At 45.7% G+C, this 17374-nt stretch overlaps 2 protein-coding genes across 3 annotated transcripts in view; one reads left to right on the forward strand and one right to left on the reverse strand.

Annotated features, from left to right (window-relative positions):
• PDCD2L (programmed cell death 2 like) overlaps positions 1–5590 on the reverse strand; it is a 60017-nt gene extending 54427 nt beyond the window's left edge. Inside the window, exon 1 of one of the 2 annotated variants that reach the window (XM_078671041.1) lies at positions 5467–5590. The gene's annotated coding sequence lies outside the window, so the exon portion shown is untranslated. Of the gene's footprint in view, positions 1–5354 lie in introns of both variants that reach the window. The other variant, XM_078671042.1, reaches the window with a different exon arrangement.
• Positions 5591–5670: 80 nt separating this feature from the next.
• Positions 5671–17374, forward strand: part of TRADD (TNFRSF1A associated via death domain) — a 177660-nt gene continuing 165956 nt past the window's right edge. The window contains exon 1 of the mRNA XM_078671044.1: positions 5671–5823. The gene's annotated coding sequence lies outside the window, so the exon portion shown is untranslated. The remainder of the gene's footprint in view (positions 5824–17374) is intronic.

Below are 17374 nucleotides of genomic sequence, written 5' to 3' on the forward strand. Positions count from 1 at the left end.
CTCGCGACCTATCAATGCGCGCAAGCGCATTGAGCGGAGCGAGAATTCAAGTGCTCGAAATCCTAGTGAAACCAAGGGCTTCTTGCACTGCGGTTTTCATTAAGTTAACGTGAATCACGTGAGCAAACAAGCACGCGCATCAGCCTCCCTCCCTCACTCCTAATTGCATTTTTTTACGGCCCGTCCGTACAGCACATCAAAGGGTTTCTCCCAGCGTGTGCTGTGCGGCTTCTCCTCCCCTAATTATTCATGGCTGGCCGGTCACATGTAGCTGAAATTCAAGCGTCTCCTTTAAAGTTATTTTGAATTCCTTTGCAAGTTTCTTTTCCAACCTCCGCCTACCGTTCCCTCCTTTCTTTACAGCGAATCTTGCAAGATTTTTCTTTGTAACTCCCAGTTTCCGTACCAGCATGTCAAACTAGCAATTTACTTGCATTCACTTTCTGAAACTGATAAAATCGTACGGAAATACAGTTTGCAAGAAGTCTTTATCTGAACTCCCCAAAACATGCTGGCCGGTCACATGTAGCTGAAATTCAAGCGTCTCCTTTAAAGTTATTTTGAATTCCTTTGCAAGTTTCTTTTCCAACCTCCGCCTACCGTTCCCTCCTTTCTTTACAGCGAATCTTGCAAGATTTTTCTTTGTAACTCCCAGTTTCCGTACCAGCATGTCAAACTAGCAATTTACTTGCATTCACTTTCTGAAACTGATAAAATCGTACGGAAATACAGTTTGCAAGAAGTCTTTATCTGAACTCCCCAAAACATGCTGGCCGGTCACATGTAGCTGAAATTCAAGCGTCTCCTTTAAAGTTATTTTGAATTCCTTTGCAAGTTTCTTTTCCAACCTCCGCCTACCGTTCCCTCCTTTCTTCACAGCGAATCTTGCAAGATTTTTCTTTGTAACTCCCAGTTTCCGTACCAGCATGTCAAACTAGCAATTTACTTGCATTCACTTTCTGAAACTGATAAAATCGTACGGAAATACAGTTTGCAAGAAGTCTTTATCTGAACTCCCCAAAACATTCCATACATGTTGATAACGTGTAAGCGCGGAGATGTGGTTTTCACGAGGTCCAATGTTCACTGAACTCCCAACGTGTATCAAAGCCTAATCTAGCAGGAAGTGCGACACCGCGGCATTCCTCACTGATGACTCACTCAAGCGGAATGTAAAATCTCGGTCATACGGTAATCTATCCGGGGAAATGACCTTTATAGTAAACAAAATGCATAATGTGGCAAATTCTGAAGTCACTCAGTGGTGCTCACCATGCAGGCTTTTATTACCCAGGCAAACTATTCAACAGAAAAAGGAGATTCCCCAAAAAGACACGTAACACCTGAAGGGCCAGCAGACCTCACCAAAGCTATTCAGGGTGCACAACTGCACCCAGCTCTACATGTCATTCAGAGGAAATCACCAAAAGAGGCTTCGCACGGGGCACCGGTATTTACAAACAATCCGCTCGAAATGTTCAGGCTGTCTCACATTTCACTCAAATCAAGTTATCTCAAACTCTACCCATCGTGTTAAAAGGAATGTTCTGGTGGATGTTTATTTATAGCTTACAACTTCAAGTGTGGGAACTACAACAGCGCCTTTCCTAGCATGCAAGTGAAAGTGAAGCTCCGATGGCCCTCAGTTTTGTTTCAGCGCTGTGTATTTATGTGAACTCCATGTACAATTTCACGCAGCTGGGATTTACTCTGCAGCCCTTTCACTGAAAAGATTTACTTGACAATGCAGGCAGGTTCACCGCGCATTAAAACCCCATCATTACCCTGAACCAAGGTAATCTGTTGTCTGCAATGTAAACCAATGCCACAAACAGCCAAGTCTATTTTAACAGGCCGGGGACGAGCTTTAACTGCTATTGCCTACTGGTACCTAAGGTTTTAGTTTATTCTATTACTAACAGCAGCAAATGTATGAAAAGGCAACTTGATAAATACAACTCTATGAGGAATAACTTTCTGGAATTACAGAGTGGAATCACTTAGTATCTACAATCCAGAACTTTATGTATATATTGCATCAACGTCTTGCTTCATTCTTGTTCAATATCTTGATTTACATGGGTTGTTATGAAAACGGGATTCTGCTTTAATTATTTTCAAAAGATGGTACGTATGTCTATGTACTTATGTGGTTCTTAAGTCAAATTTTATAAGGTAACATTTGGAATGCACGATTGCTTCCACCACATCTACATCCACCACCACCACCATGTCCACCACCACCACGTCCACCACCACCCCTACCTCCACCACCACCACGTTCACCACCACCACCACCCTCATGTCCACTACCACCACCACCACATCTACCACCACATCCACCACATCCACCACCACCACATCCACCACCATGTCCACCACCACTACGTCCAGCACCACCACCACCACACCCACCTCTTCCACCACCACATCCAACACCCTACCACCACCACGTCCACCACCACTACCACGTCCACCACCACCATGTCCACCACATCCACCACCACGTCCACCACATCCACCACCACCATGTCTACCACATCCACCACCATGTCCACCACCACCACGAGGCCACTACCACGTCCGCCACCACCACCACGTCTTCATCCACCACCAAGTCCACCACCACGTCCACCACCACACCCATCACCACCTCCACCACCACGTCCAACAACCACTACCTCCACCGCCACCATGTCCACCACCACTACGTTCTCCACCACCACCACCACCACACCCACGTCCACCACCACCACGTCCACCAAAACAAACACATAAATAAAAAATGTGTCATTTACAATACCAGTAGCTCAAACTTTTCTAATGCGAGACCTATTGGCAACGCCAGTGCTTGTTATGCATGTGTCTGTGTTAGAGAAGCATTGTAAACCCTGTTTTTGTCAATGATTGTTGGATTTAGTCACTGAAATTCAAAGTGTATGTTTGAGCCTAGAAGCTGTGACATAGGACACCTTCTTCAGAGTGGATAAGATTACTATATGATTTCATCTCATGAGCATACAGGTTTTACAGACCTGTACTTTCATTAACAAATCACGGTTTTCGGGTCTGGTGGGTTGAACAGAACACAATCAACAGAGCTGTGATACTCCCAACACAACTCAATAAAGGATAAACGTCCAAGAAAGCACTGGTGTGGCAAATGAAGGCGCTGAGTGGAAGATGTGTCCTTGTGATATGAATCTGTACATTTTGCATTGCACTTATCTGCTCTTCCACTCTACATAGCCCTCTTTTACTAAGGTAAGTACTATGGTGGTTTAACAAGTAGTAATGCAACTTCCCAGCCACTAACCAATGACTTGCTAACCCATGTCTTTTGCCCTATGTTAGAAATATGTACAAAAAATTGAATTGTGAAACAATATACTATCTCGCTGTAAGAACACTTGAAAAGGATTTTCACAGTGCAGGGGTTTATCAGAGATGTAATCAACACCGGTATATTAACAATTAGGACTATCTATAACTTTTATCATTGGCTTGTCCCCACTACTGGGACCTCGTGTCTTGCCCAAAAGCTGGTAACCATCACGACTGCAGTCATAAAAGTACAAATATATACGCTATTACAATTGGCAAAACAATATCCCACCCCGCTGCAAATGGGTATACAAAAGATTAAAAGAATTTAAAACTTCGACTGGAAGTGGTTTTCAGAAACCTGTGCCTAATATATAATCGTTGATATTCCATCTAACAAAATAGCAGTCTACAGCCTCCAACACAGTGCAATTATAAATCCACCCTTAAACACTTATTTGCTTTAATAATTGAATTTCACAAAAGCTGGTTCACGAGTATTATCTTTGACGCGACTTTTCATAATAAATACATCAGACCTACGGCGTTTGACATTCTATTTCGCAAAGATCAATCAAGCCTTTAGCCTTTATCTTTGACTTGTCATAAAAACAACTTTGGTCTACTAAATTCTGCATAAGCTTTCCCACAAGGCACACAGTCAGACATATAGAAATATACACAAAATTATAATTGATAATACAAAATTCAAACCCTCCCTAAAGGGTAAACAAGGATTACCAAACATCAAGTCTCCTGCCTACAGGGTTTGTCAGATGGGCAAAACCAACACCAAAAGCGTTGATGACTAAAGTAACCTTTAAGAATCCATGTAATACAATACCAGTCTACGGCTTTAACACAATGTAATCACAATCCACCCATTAAGACCTATTGGCTTTAACATATTTTCACAATAGATAAGGCAGGCCTGCTGTTTTTTTAATGTTCTTAATAAAGAGATTACACTCATAGCCTTTGACATAACTCTTTGCAATAAACAAATAATACCAGTAGCCATTTTCACAGGCTTGTCGCCATAACCAACCAACTCAGTCCTACTGTATTCCGCACCAGCCTCTCCACAAGACAACTATCATTATGTAGTCATTAAATTACTCACATACATAATTAAAGTTGGCAAGAAATTATACAATCCTTCCTGAAATACAAAACAAGGATTTTGAAAGTGCAAATCTTGTACCCAGCAGGTTTGACAAGGGGGTGGTAAATAACACCAAAACCCTTGCCTGCTTCAGTAATCTGCTAGATTTCTGGTAACAAAATACCTGCCTATAAGCTACTGCAAAATGTAATGGCATTTCACACTTAAAGGCCAGCTCCCAATAACCTTTTTTTTCCATAATAAACAAATCAGGCCGATATCCTTCAGTAAAGGTTCATTATCATAACCCACTCCGTCATACTGTACGGATGTACAGAGAGAGCATAAGCTTTCCCACCAGGTAAAACGTGCAATTCGAACACGTGTTTTTTAGAGGAAGCACACAACTCCTAAACAAGCCAAATCTGAACTCAATAAAATCAATCTGCGCGAGGACTCAAATCCCTCTTCTCAGGGGTACCTCTTAAAGCTCTGGTTTTCTGGTTGTTTTGTCACATTTTTTGCAAAACGTATATAGTTGGAGGAGCTGGCGGGCCATCACCAAAGTAAAAACAAATAGGCCCAAAAAGGAAAAACATTTTTTTGTCTCAAAAAGCATCACAGTAGTTCCTGGCACTGGAAGAAACGACTGAAGGTGCGCTCTCTGTGTATGAACAGAATTCCATAACTCACAGTGAAGTAATAACTTAAGTAGGCGGACCCATTGCTTTATGCTTTAGCGGGCAGAATAAAGGATTGAATGAAGAAATAACAAATCAATGGACAAAGAGGGCTGACTGAAAGCCCCTGCAAATATAGTATATGTGTCGTTTTAGTGAAAGCAAAATGCCCTGGCTAATGCCACACCGAAAAGCAACAAGAATGCACCTGATCGATGCCTGTGCTGACATCAGTTGCTAATTACCTGGTCAGTAACTAACTTTTTGCTGATTTGATTGGTAGGCACATGAAACAACCCTCCATTACGCCAGACTTACGGGAAGCAGAAAGTCTTGTGCATGCCAAAAACAACTCACCAAATAGAAATGCAGTCTAGCTGTGTCGCACGTCTCGCCCACGCTGGCAGCAGGGTGTATGTTATAGGAGGGTCATCGTCAGAGAGCACTGCCTCTCTCCCCCTGATAGGTCACTGAAGTTAACACAAACCCAGGCCAGCAAATGCTTCGGCCAATTGAGCTGCTCGATGCAACCTTCAGCCATCGCGTCTTCATTTTCTAGCCAATGAGAGCGGACGTTGTGAACGTGTTTTTATTTTCCGCTCGGTGCCTCACTTGGCAGCGAAGGAAGTTTGTTCCTATCTCTCCTCTGACCCCTCGTTATTGACCATAAGGAAAGAACCTGTCAAACCTCGAGCGGAAACAATCAAGGAAACGGTGCGTTATTTAAAATGTAAACAGCTAGACTTGCTAAATCTAACTTAAGCTTGCTGAATGTAATGGTATTTCTTGCACTAAGAGATACATTTACTGGAACTGAGTAAATCGCACAGTTGGGAGGGAGCACTGGGCAGGGGAAATTTTTCAGGAAGAGAGGGAGGGGTCTGCGTTCTAGCCCAGCATTGTTATGTGGACATGTTAAATGAAACAGCTACATTTGGATAAGAACTATGAACTTGTTTTGTTAATATAAAAGTTACTTGCCTAAAAAGAAACAGTTGACATCTATCAGGCATCGCTGTTTTAACATTGGCTACTCAATAAATTGGTGACTGTCAACTGTCAGCATATTATGTGATCGTTCCCTATCCCGATGGCTCTTATATTTTGGTCGTCGAGTTTCCATAGCTAGCAAGTAGTCAGACGTCAGTATGTGTCACACGTTTAGCCAGTGTTGGACATTGCCCACTGGTACTTTGACTCGTAACTTTGTACGAATTGGATGAAAAATCCGGTATGCAAGGCGCTGTTGGCTTTAAACACTCTACTCACGGGGTATAACATACGACGTGCAAAGTAAGTGACTGAAAAACTAGCATGGGTTGGAATGTGCTACAAATATCATGGGTTCGCTTTGCATAGTGCCGATATCGGCAACCTCCGCCATGCTTAGCAGTAATTGTTCGCACTGCACAAAATAATCAGTCCACACAAATTTAGTTGGAAAACAGTTTGGTTCAGGTTTATTCCATACAAGAAGTATGCCAATGTGGTGGGTTAACTTACAAGCGATCCAAGGGCTGGCAGCGGTGACTAGCCTAATCTGCCCTGCCCGCCTGATGAGCCAAATTGCACTGTGGCTAACCCAATCAGTGCACCAATTTATGTGGGGATTATCCCCCTTCATACCATGGACCACCAGTCCGTAACTTTACTCATGCCTTGTAGGGGCAGAGTGTTGCAAGGCCAGCCACTGATTGCTCAGGCTTACTACCGCCCGAAGGACTAGCGGGGCACCGACGTTTTCATCCAGGGTCCTGCCGTAAAGACTCCTGGGGTTTGGCATAAGGCACCAGTCTGTGTTCCTGAAAGGGTACCCATTTGTACCAATAACCCCTCGGATCGCTCTGTAACTCTGCCTGCAACAAAAATTCATACATTAATACGTTCAATTCCTTTAACCACCGGCACACAGGGTAAGCGGTTTGGAGGGTGACAGTGTGTCCATCAGGAAACAAAGAGGCTGGGCAAAGGGTGGGGGCAGGTATAAATACCTGTCCCAGCTCACTGCACACCAGAAATGATGCAGAAGAGGGGCTGGACATAGGAGGGACTGCGTAGGAAGGGGTCCCGGCCGCTGTTCGGCGGGGCTGAGCCTAAAGTGGCTCTAAGGGTCCGCCCTCTTACAGGGGCCACTGCGTGCGTCGTGGGCAGCTGCATAGTGCCGATATCGGCAACCCCCTGCTTAGCAGTAATTGTGCGTCGTGGGCAGCTGTAAACGTGCGTCGTGGGCAGCTGCATAGTGCCGATATCGGCAACCCCCTGCTTAGCAGTAATTGTTCGCGCTGCACAAAATAAACAGTCCACACAAATTTTGTTGGAAAACAGTTTGCTGCAGGTTATTTCATATAAGAAGTGGTGGGTTAATTTACGGGCAATCCAAGGGTAGGCAGCGTTGACTAATCTAATCTGCCCTGCCTGCCTGATTAGCCACTGTGGCTAACCCAATCGGTGCACACATTTATGTGGGGATTATCCCCCTTACATACCGTGGACCACCAGTTCATAACTTTACTCACGCCTTTTAGGGGCATAGCGTTGCCAGGCCAGCCCCCGGTTGCTCAGGCTTACAACCGCCTAAAGGACTATCGGGGCGCCGACGTTTTCGGCCAGGGTCCTGTCATAAAGACTCCTGGGGTTAGGCATAAGGCACCACTCTGTGCTCCTGAAAGTGTACCCCTTTGTACCAATCAGCCGCCAGAGCGCCCTGTAACTCCGCCAATGCCCAGGATGTGTCCACCGTCATATCTGGGTCCCCCCCACCATGGCATGCTCCAAAACCACCTGCAACCTGCCGCTAGTCCTTATAAGCAGACTATTTCCTTATCTACCTCTGACAGGTGTGCCCCGTCCCTATCGGGATACCATGTGGTGTTGCACGAAAGAGGCCACGCCAAATTTACCCAGCCCTTTAAAAAAAAAAATGTATATCGAATGTGAGTTGAACCAATCCCTCCTGCTTGGTGGGCTTGTCCATGGCTTTATTTTCCGACCTGTAAGAATGTGATGGCCTTCCCGGAAGGAGGATCCACTGTTCTTTTTCTTTAACCAACGCTTTATTAACCTTCAGGTTTTTGCAGGCTCCATAACCTCCTGCAATCTGCAGTTACCAGTCCTACTAGCTGGACTGCTCCCCTGCCTACCCTTGATAGGTCTGCCACGTTCCTATCGGGGTACCATGTGGTGTTGACACAAAGAGGCCCTGCCAAATTTACAAAGCCCTTCTATTGATTTGAATTTGAGTCGAACCTAGCCCAACAGCTTGGTGGGCTTGTACATGGCTTTATTTACCTTTTAGTATGACTGTTTGGTGGCCTCCCCGGGAGTTGGGAACTACTGTCCTCTTCTTTAACCACATCTTTGTTTACCCTTCAAGTTATTGCTTGAGGCCAACCAATACCCTTATCTCTACCCACTGACCTCCAATTGTATGGCAGCGCAGTGCCAGCGGAGATAGGACCCCAAGAGCATTACAAAACTACTGCTCTCTTTGTAACGACAGTCCTGGGTGATAATCCATTGTGCACCGTGTGCAAGAATATGCATTTACCTCTAGAGGGTCGATTAAGCCCTTGTTTCCCCCCCACCCAGCCCCCCCCCACACACTTGGCAAGTCCCAAATTTCAGGGTTCAAACTGATAACCATCTGCTGTGCCAGCAAGTGAATTGTGGACCACCTGGGGAGGGTCATCGGATGAGTACAGGGTAGATTCTTGTGATCAATGGTACCCACTCCCCCCCCAAAACAACCCACATGAACTAGCACCTTGGCATGGCCCTCTCACCCATCTGAAACATGAAATGTATCGAATTTAAGCTTTGTCATGCCTTCCTAGGATGCCAGGTGGACCTCCCCACCTAAACCAAGACAAAGGTGGATCTAACCACGGGGGTGGGTCCTGACGTCCTCTAAGGGTACTCCAAATCTACTGTTGCATCACATGTCCTTCTTGCATGCACCACCCATCAGTCTGACTGTGATACTCAGATGCTGTGTTGCCAAGCTGGTCTCCCCACCCAAGCATCCTTGGCCAGCTATTGCTGCAGGTATCCCAGGTGCCCGAAAAAGTTGCCAATGCTTTTGTACTGTAAGGACATGGAGTAACATCTATGAGCATATTCACCTGCACTTTCTTGGTTAGGAGTGCAATATGTGCTCTGGACTTGACAGCATTAGTGCTCCAAACCCATATTTCACGACACTGTTGGAGCTAAGGCACACTTTCTAGGATAGAGTAACCAAAATAGAGAGCAAGGGTTATGAGGGGCGAGTCCCTACCTCTGTGGTAAATTTAGATAAACAACGAGGACTGGCCCACTGTGTTGGAGTGATGGAATCTGGTTAGTGTTCAATGTCACCTGTAAACGTAGCTGTGTCAGCTGGGCACAAGCAGTCTTTGTTTTAAAACCCCTCACACACCAACCTGGTTGGTGTCATGCTTCATCATCGGGGTCCAACCAGGCAGCCGAGTGCCGCCTGGTTGAGCTTCAACGCCTGACTACAGCGGAGCGGGTGTCGTGCGATAGTGTGAAGTGGATGAAGGTGAATGTTAAAATGCACCTCTGGGAATCCTTGCCTGGTAATTTATTCGTGGCGGCCCAGGGTGTAAAGATAATAAAAACTATGTGTTGCAACTAGTAGTAAAAAAATTATGATTACTAAGTTGACTTAATACCGGTCTACATGTTTCAGTCCCTATAGGGTCTAGGCGGGACTTTCTTCAGGACCAGGGTGAGTGAGTGTCAAAAGGAAAGGCCACGTGTTTAGGTCCTACACACGCGCTAAGGTGTGTGGAAAAAAGCGGTGGAAGGCGCGCCTGTGAGTTGCAGGCACCTTCAAGCAAGCGAAAAAATCATCGCTACTTGGGAAGGTCCAGAGAATCGGGGCACAGGGGGGAGTCACTCCAGTCACTATTTGTGAATGTAGAATGCTCCACTGGCAACCTATGCGATAGTCCTCCGTGGCCCGGCTGGTGGCAGCCGGGCCACGGAGGAGCATTCTACATTCACAAATAGTGACTGGAGTGACTCCCCCCCCCTGTGCCCCGATTCTCTGGACCTTCCCAAGTAGCGATGATTTTTTCGCTTGCTTGAAGGTGCCTGCAACTCACAGGCGCGCCTTCCACCGCTTTTTTCCACACACCTTAGCGCGTGTGTAGGACCTAAACACGTGGCCTTTCCTTTTGCCACTCACTCACCCTGGTCCTGAAGAAAGTCCCGCCTAGACCCTATAGGGACTGAAACATGTAGACCGTTATTAAGTCAACTTAGTAATCATAATTTTTTTACTACTAGTTGCAACACATAGTTTTTATTATCTTTACACCCTGGGCCGCCACGAATAAATTACCAGGCAAGGATTCCCAGAGGTGCATTTTAACATTCACCTTCATCCACTTCACACTATCGCACGACACCCGCTCCGCTGTAGTCAGGCGTTGAAGCACAACCAGGCGGCACTCGGCTGCCTGGTTGGACCCCGATGATGAAGCATGACACCAACCAGGTTTGTGTGTGAGGGGTTTTAAAACAAAGACTGCTTGTGCCCAGCTGACACAGCTACTTTTACAGGTGACATGGAACACTAACCAGATTCCATTACTCCAACACAGTGGGCTAGTCCTCGTTGTTTATCTACACTTTCTAGGATGACAAACTAACGCAACCCACCTGGCTGAATGGCCGCTGAGATTATTACATTTTTTTAATTCAGGATCCGTTACCCATACTCTCATGTTTACCCGGTGCACATCTTCTGTAGTACTGGCCCCCACTCTATTTACACAGATTCCTGCAACGTACTCATCTGCCCCTTTATGTTCGAATATACGCCTGTAGCGTTGCTAATTCCGCTGCCCTAACATCTTAGTGCGATCGGGAGGGAGGGGTCTGTACCCCTAGCTTCTGTTTCATTACATGGCTTTGTTGCCTGCAAACCCCTCCTCGTCTGGCAGCGATCTTTAGATGCTGTGTCACCCGCTAAATGGACCCACCCTGGTGCAAGTCGTCCAGTTCCATCCTTCTGCTAATGAATACCATAATGCAGAAAGTGGGTGTAAAAAGCTTTTGGGATGGTGGACAGGAGGAGAACAATATGTACAGATACCTGCCTTTTCTTGGATAATGGGAATGCCAAATGTGTTTTAATAAATGTAACCATTTATGCTCTAAAACAGTGTTTCCTCGCTATGGAACCACAGCACACATGTTCAGTAACAAACTTACGCAACCCGCCTGGCTGCAAGGGCGATAAGGCAAGTAAAATTTAGCTTAACCAAAGCAATCAGTAACACCCACTGGTTAACGGAGTGCCCATTTTCTGCTGAAATGACCAGCCAATTGCAGAGACAGATTTGTAGTTAAAGCTATAGTGAACAGCTTAATAGTGCCAAAGCTGGTTCCAGTGAATATTTTCCTGTGTGCTTCTGCCAGTATATAAGGCGAGCAAAATATAGTTTAGCTGAAGTAACCTGTAACACGCACTGGTTAATGGAGCGCACATTTCCTGCTGAGTGACTAGACACTTCATCATCATCAAAGCTTTATTTTGATATAAATATATCATAAAAGCATTTAACATTTTATAAAAAGGGTACAACTATAAAAAAAAATGAGACTAGACACTTGCACAGTCAGATATATTGATGAACCACCCTCAACAAAGAACCAAGTTTCTTGCACTCCTTATTCAATGGCATGACATCTTCTTCTTGTGTTTGTCCTTCCCTTGAGCATAGCCTAATTTCCATCCTTTTGATCGTCTGCTTTGTATTTGTGATCGTGGGGGACTGGCGGACCGGAATATCAAGCTAGGAGGCTGTATGTAGTGGGCAATGATTGTTTATTCTTGCCACTGGATAGACACAGTACGTAAGGGTTTCAGACAAAAATGAAGAAGCAGCTCCTCTGGATGACGGTTGTGGTCTGGTCCGGGCACGCGAGGGTCTTGGTCCTCCGGGATCCGGGTCTTGGGTGGTCCTCGGAGGTTCCGGGAGAAAGAAACAAAACAAAGGAGCCGTTAGTCCTGCCGGACTCTCTTAAGCTTGAACCGTTCACCAACACCCGGATACACGTGAGGGGAGAGAAACAACAGTGGGGAGGGGGATGGTAGGGTCGGGTCAGGACATGAGATAGGACAGAACGTGTACTGTGAGAGGGCACGTGAGGAGAAGACTCTCTACCTATAGTGCTGTACAGGGCAATGAAGTGCTTTACAAATAATTACAGTGTCTACATGCGATAGCGTGACTCTCGGTGACTCTACAAAGGAAGGATATCTACAATGCACCTAATGTGCTACAGGGGCGGTTCTAGGGTACTCACACGCTCCGCCGCAACTCTCCTGGTGAGTTGCGGCCGCTCCCCAGCAACCTCCTATGGACTCCACCAGTCCTCGCTCCACTCGTCTTCTTCCTCAGCCGCCTTCTCCGTCACCGCTCCGGTCTGGGTCTCCTGCCACGGGCTTGATCCGACGTTCGTCTGGTTCCTGCATCCGGCTTTTCCAGCGTTCGGATCCGAATTGGGGTTGGTGCTTCCGGGGTCGTGGTGGTGTGCTTCCGGGGAGGGGTCGCTTCTGATTGGCTCCTGGAATAGAGGACAGAGGGGTGGGGTTCTGGTTGGCAAGATTGTTGTTAGGGACGCATCGGGGTCGGCTTCCATGTGGGGCGACTGTCCGAAGAGACGCGGCCCAAGCGAGGTAAGGGATGATGCCGCATCACAGTATTCTTTTGCTGCTCACTTTTGAAGGGACTACTTTTTAGGGCTCGGGGCGGAGCTCCGAGATCCTAATGTTAAAGAAAAAAAAAAAAAAGTTTCTTTAGGGGTCCGGGCTGCAACATTCCTTAGTGCGCGCGCGTTTTTTATGGCATCTGCCTAGTGATTCGTCTTCGCTGTGGTGTCTATTTAGTAGCCTTGACGTGATAGGCTATATTTACTTTTCGTCCGCCATGTTTTTCATTTTCATGGCATATTGTGTGCGGTTATGCGCACGGCAGAATATTAATCTTAATTAGAAGCTGTCAGAGTGCCCGTGTAATGCAATCCAGATGGTGTTTGCGCGTTCACCATTCAGCCTTGCATTGCATGTATTAGGCGCGTGTGTAACATGTACCTTTCGCGCACGGCAGTCCATTCATTTTAATTAGGAGCTGTCAGGGTGCTGCGTTCACGGTGGAGATAATTGAAAGCATATGCCTGCAGTGGCGCGCGTGCGAGGCCGAGAGCTGAGCACGATGACTCCATGCCACATTTACAACACAGCGGGCATCTGCTACTTCTACATTCCTGAAGTCAGGAAACCGGACAGTAAGCACGAGCGACATGCCAAACGTACAAGTGGTTTGTTAGTATGGGCTGTGAGGACACGGAGGGGTTGGCTAGTTCTGCTGGGACTGCAGACAGGTGCACGAGGCCGCTCACACCAGCTGTCGGAGAAAGAAGGGAATGCGAGTAGTGTTCGTCTTCGCACGAGGCAAGAGCACTTTACGTTAGTTCCAAATCATTTCTCTCCGCATAATTACTCTTTAGTAGGCAAGCTGCTTTTTTTCAAAGGTCCGCTTACACAGGATGTGACTGCTCACATTAACACGTTAACACAGGAACATAATTAAGAACTTTCAATTCACACAAGGCAGAGGGCACACATTTTAACTGCGTACTGCTCAACTACGGACATCCTATCCAGGAAGTACCAGGTACACTCCCTCAGTCTTACCTCTAAAATTGCACACAGAAGCTCAGACGCTTGAAAGACTTGGGTGGTGTGCGGTTACAGATGGCCCGCTTGCTAGCATTATATAGCATGTCAAAGCCCCTCTCCCGAGTTAGGGTCTTAGAGACGACTATTACACGAGGCATCTAGATCTATATTAGAACATGCTGCGCAACGTGCCTAAAAGTCAATACAAAAATCAAATATGAAATGGCCAGTGTTGACTGCGTCATAGTGTTTTTTACTTTAAGACATGCTGCATAGCAGTGAGGTCTGCTGGCAAAATGGCTAAAAGTAAAGGGAAAAATGACCCGGTCAGTGTTTACAGTGTCATAGTACTTTTTTAGGGCTCGGCCTACGTCACCACGAAGTGGGGCGGAGCTCCGAGCTCTTATTAGGGCTCGGCCTACGTCACCACGAAGTGAGTAGTGAGTAGTGAGTAGAGTAGTGAGTAGAGTAGTGAGTAGAGTAGTTAGTAGAGTAGTTAGTAGAGTAGTGAGTAGAGTAGTGAGTAGAGTAGTGAGTAGTGAGTAGAGTAGTGAGTAGAGTAGTGAGTGTAGAGTAGTGAGTAGTGAGTAGAGTAGTGAGTAGATTAGTGAGTGCAGAGTAGTGAGTGCAGAGTAGTGAGTGCAGAGTAGTGAGTGCAGAGTAGTGAGTGCAGAGTAGTGAGTGCAGAGTAGTGAGTGCAGAGTAGTGAGTGCAGAGTAGTGAGTGCAGAGTAGTGAGTGCAGAGTAGTGAGTGCAGAGTAGTGAGTGCAGAGTAGTGAGTGCAGAGTAGTGAGTAGAGAGTAGAGTAGTGAGTAGAGTAGTGAGTAGAGTAGTGAGTAGAGTAGTGAGTAGAGTAGTGAGTAGAGTAGTGAGTAGAGTAGTGAGTAGAGTAGTGAGTAGAGTAGTGAGTAGAGTAGTGAGTAGAGAGTAGTGAGTAGAGTAGTGAGTAGTGAGTAGAGTAGTGAATAGTGGGTAGAGTAGTGAGTAGTGGGTAGAGTAGTGAGTAGTGGGTAGAGTAGTGAGTAGTGAGTAGAGTAGTGAGTAGAGTAGTTAGTAGTGAGTAGATTAGTGAGTGCAGAGTAGTGAGTGCAGAGTAGTGAGTGCAGAGTAGTGAGTGCAGAGTAGTGAGTGCAGAGTAGTGAGTGCAGAGTAGTGAGTGCAGAGTAGTGAGTGCAGAGTAGTGAGTGCAGAGTAGTGAGTGCAGAGTAGTGAGTAGTGAGTAGTGAGTAGTGAGTAGAGTAGTGAGTAGAGTAGTGAGTAGAGTAGTGAGTAGAGTAGTGAGTAGAGTAATGAGTAGAGTAGTGAGTAGAGTAATGAGTAGAGTAGTTAGTAGTGAGTAGAGTAGTGAGTAGAGTAGTGAGTAGAGTAATGAGTAGAGTAGTTAGTAGTGAGTAGAGTAGTGAGTAGAGTAGTGAGTAGAGTAGTGAGTAGAGTAGCTAGTAGTGAGTAGAGTAGTGAGTAGAGTAATGAGTAGAGTAGTGAGTAGAGTAATGAGTAGAGTAGTGAGTAGAGTAATGAGTAGAGTAGTTAGTAGTGAGTAGTGAGTAGAGTAGTGAGTAGAGTAGTTAGTAGAGTTGAGTAGTGAGTAGAGTAGTTAGTAGAGTAGAGTAGTGAGTAGTGAGTAGAGTAGTTAGTAGAGTAGTGAGTAGTGAGTAGAGTAGTTAGTAGAGTAGAGTAGTGAGTAGTGAGTAGAGTAGTTAGTAGAGTAGAGTAGTGAGTAGTGAGTAGAGTAGTTAGTAGAGTAGAGTAGTGAGTAGTGAGTAGAGTAGTTTGTAGTGAGTAGAGTAGTTTGTAGTGAGTAGAGTAGTTTGTAGTGAGTAGAGTAGTTTGTAGTGAGTAGAGTAGTGAGTAGAGTAGAGTATAGTAGTTAGTAGTGAGTAGTGAGTAGAGTAGTTAGTAGTGAGTAGAGTAGTGAGTAGAGTAGTGAGTAGAGTAGTGAGTAGAGTAGTGAGTAGAGTAGTGAGTAGGACATCACAGGCAGCAGCTGTGCAAGCTTTTTACACTCACAAGGAGACCACAGGCAGTTGAGGTGCAAGCTTCTCCCACTCACAAGAAGGACATCACAGGCAGCAGCGGTGCAAGTTTCTCACACTCACAAGAAGGACATCACAGGCAGCAGCAGTGCAAGCTTCTTACACTCACAAGGAGCCCACAGGCAGCAGAGGTGCAAGCTTCTCACACTTACAAGAAGGACATCACAGGCAGTAACGGTGCAATATTCTCACACTCACAAGGAGATCACTGGCAGTACACACAACATGAACACACTCCATAACACATAGCAACAATACATTGGCATTTACAATGCCATTAGCTCAAACTCAAATAAATCCGAGCCCGATTGCATTTCTAATGCTTGTTTTTTTAGGTAAGGCACTCCATGAGGTTGAATGTGTTTTTCGCCTCTCTCCGTTTGCTTCTCCATTGCTCTACCTCAGTTGCTCTCTCTCATGTGCTATTTGTCCCTTCCCCCACCACTCGCTCCTCTGTTACCCTCCACACCCATTATCCTTTTGTATTTTTTATTTGCACTCGTACTAAAAAAGTATTTTTGTTTATTGATGTATGCAGCCTCATGGAATGGTAAACCCAACTGGCAACAGTGGTCGCATCATGGCACCTTTTCTTTTGCCGATGTTGTGCAGCATGGTAACGTGTCTGTTCCCCCAACCGCATTAAGATTTTGTTTTTAGCAATGTGGTTAAGTATGCATTGAGTGGGTGTTATGTGCCAGTATCCTTAAAATAATCTTCGGTAAGGACTGGCCTGATGGCTCCAGAAGGTAAAGGACATACTTCCTCCCACAGACTGAAGAAGCGGAAGAAGACAAGGTAGCAAAAGCGCTTTGACGCCTTGTCGGGGGTAGTAAGCACTATATAAATGAATCACAATAAAATACAATGGTGAACACTTGGTAGTGAGAAGCCTGGTTCCAGTGAATGTTTGTCTGTTGTGTCTCTGCCAGGAAGTACCTTGATTTGTTTGGGCTGGATTTAAATTATTGCTTCCCTCGCACTTCAGGATTGTAGCAATGTGCTTGATCTTTAGCTTTCTCCACTGCTGAGTGTGCCCAGTCCGGTCACAGATACACACTACGTGCTAACCAGCTGTGACCCGTGTTGCTTGATCCGGCAATAGACCTAGTGCACTTGGTTTATCTCCGGAATTGATTGCCCTACAGCAGAATCAAAGCAGTGCTTTGGCTTGCCTTCCAGTAACTTTGTAATTCATGTTCCAAAATGTTTACCCTGCATAGCCAGTCTTGCGTATTATTCCACTATGATGTGTGATGGCTCAACTATCAGATGAGCTTAGAATATGTGACATTAAGCGAGGGTGTCCTCCTGGACTTGCCATGAGTCCCTCATCTCTTACAGGAAGTTTGCATGTTCAGTTTAATCTGTGATGTTTTGCCCCCAGTCTTCCCAGGCTGCTTAGCTCGAAATATTTAGCTGCCCACCTTAGTGTGCTTCGTTGTAGACAATTAGGTACTTACCTTAAATTTCTTCCCCCTGAAAAGATACAACAAACTGCTTTGGTCATGACAACCTTAATTAGCACAACATTTAA

This window comes from Lissotriton helveticus, chromosome 12 (genome assembly GCF_964261635.1).
Source record: "Lissotriton helveticus chromosome 12, aLisHel1.1, whole genome shotgun sequence".
Lineage (NCBI taxonomy): Eukaryota > Metazoa > Chordata > Amphibia > Caudata > Salamandridae > Lissotriton > Lissotriton helveticus.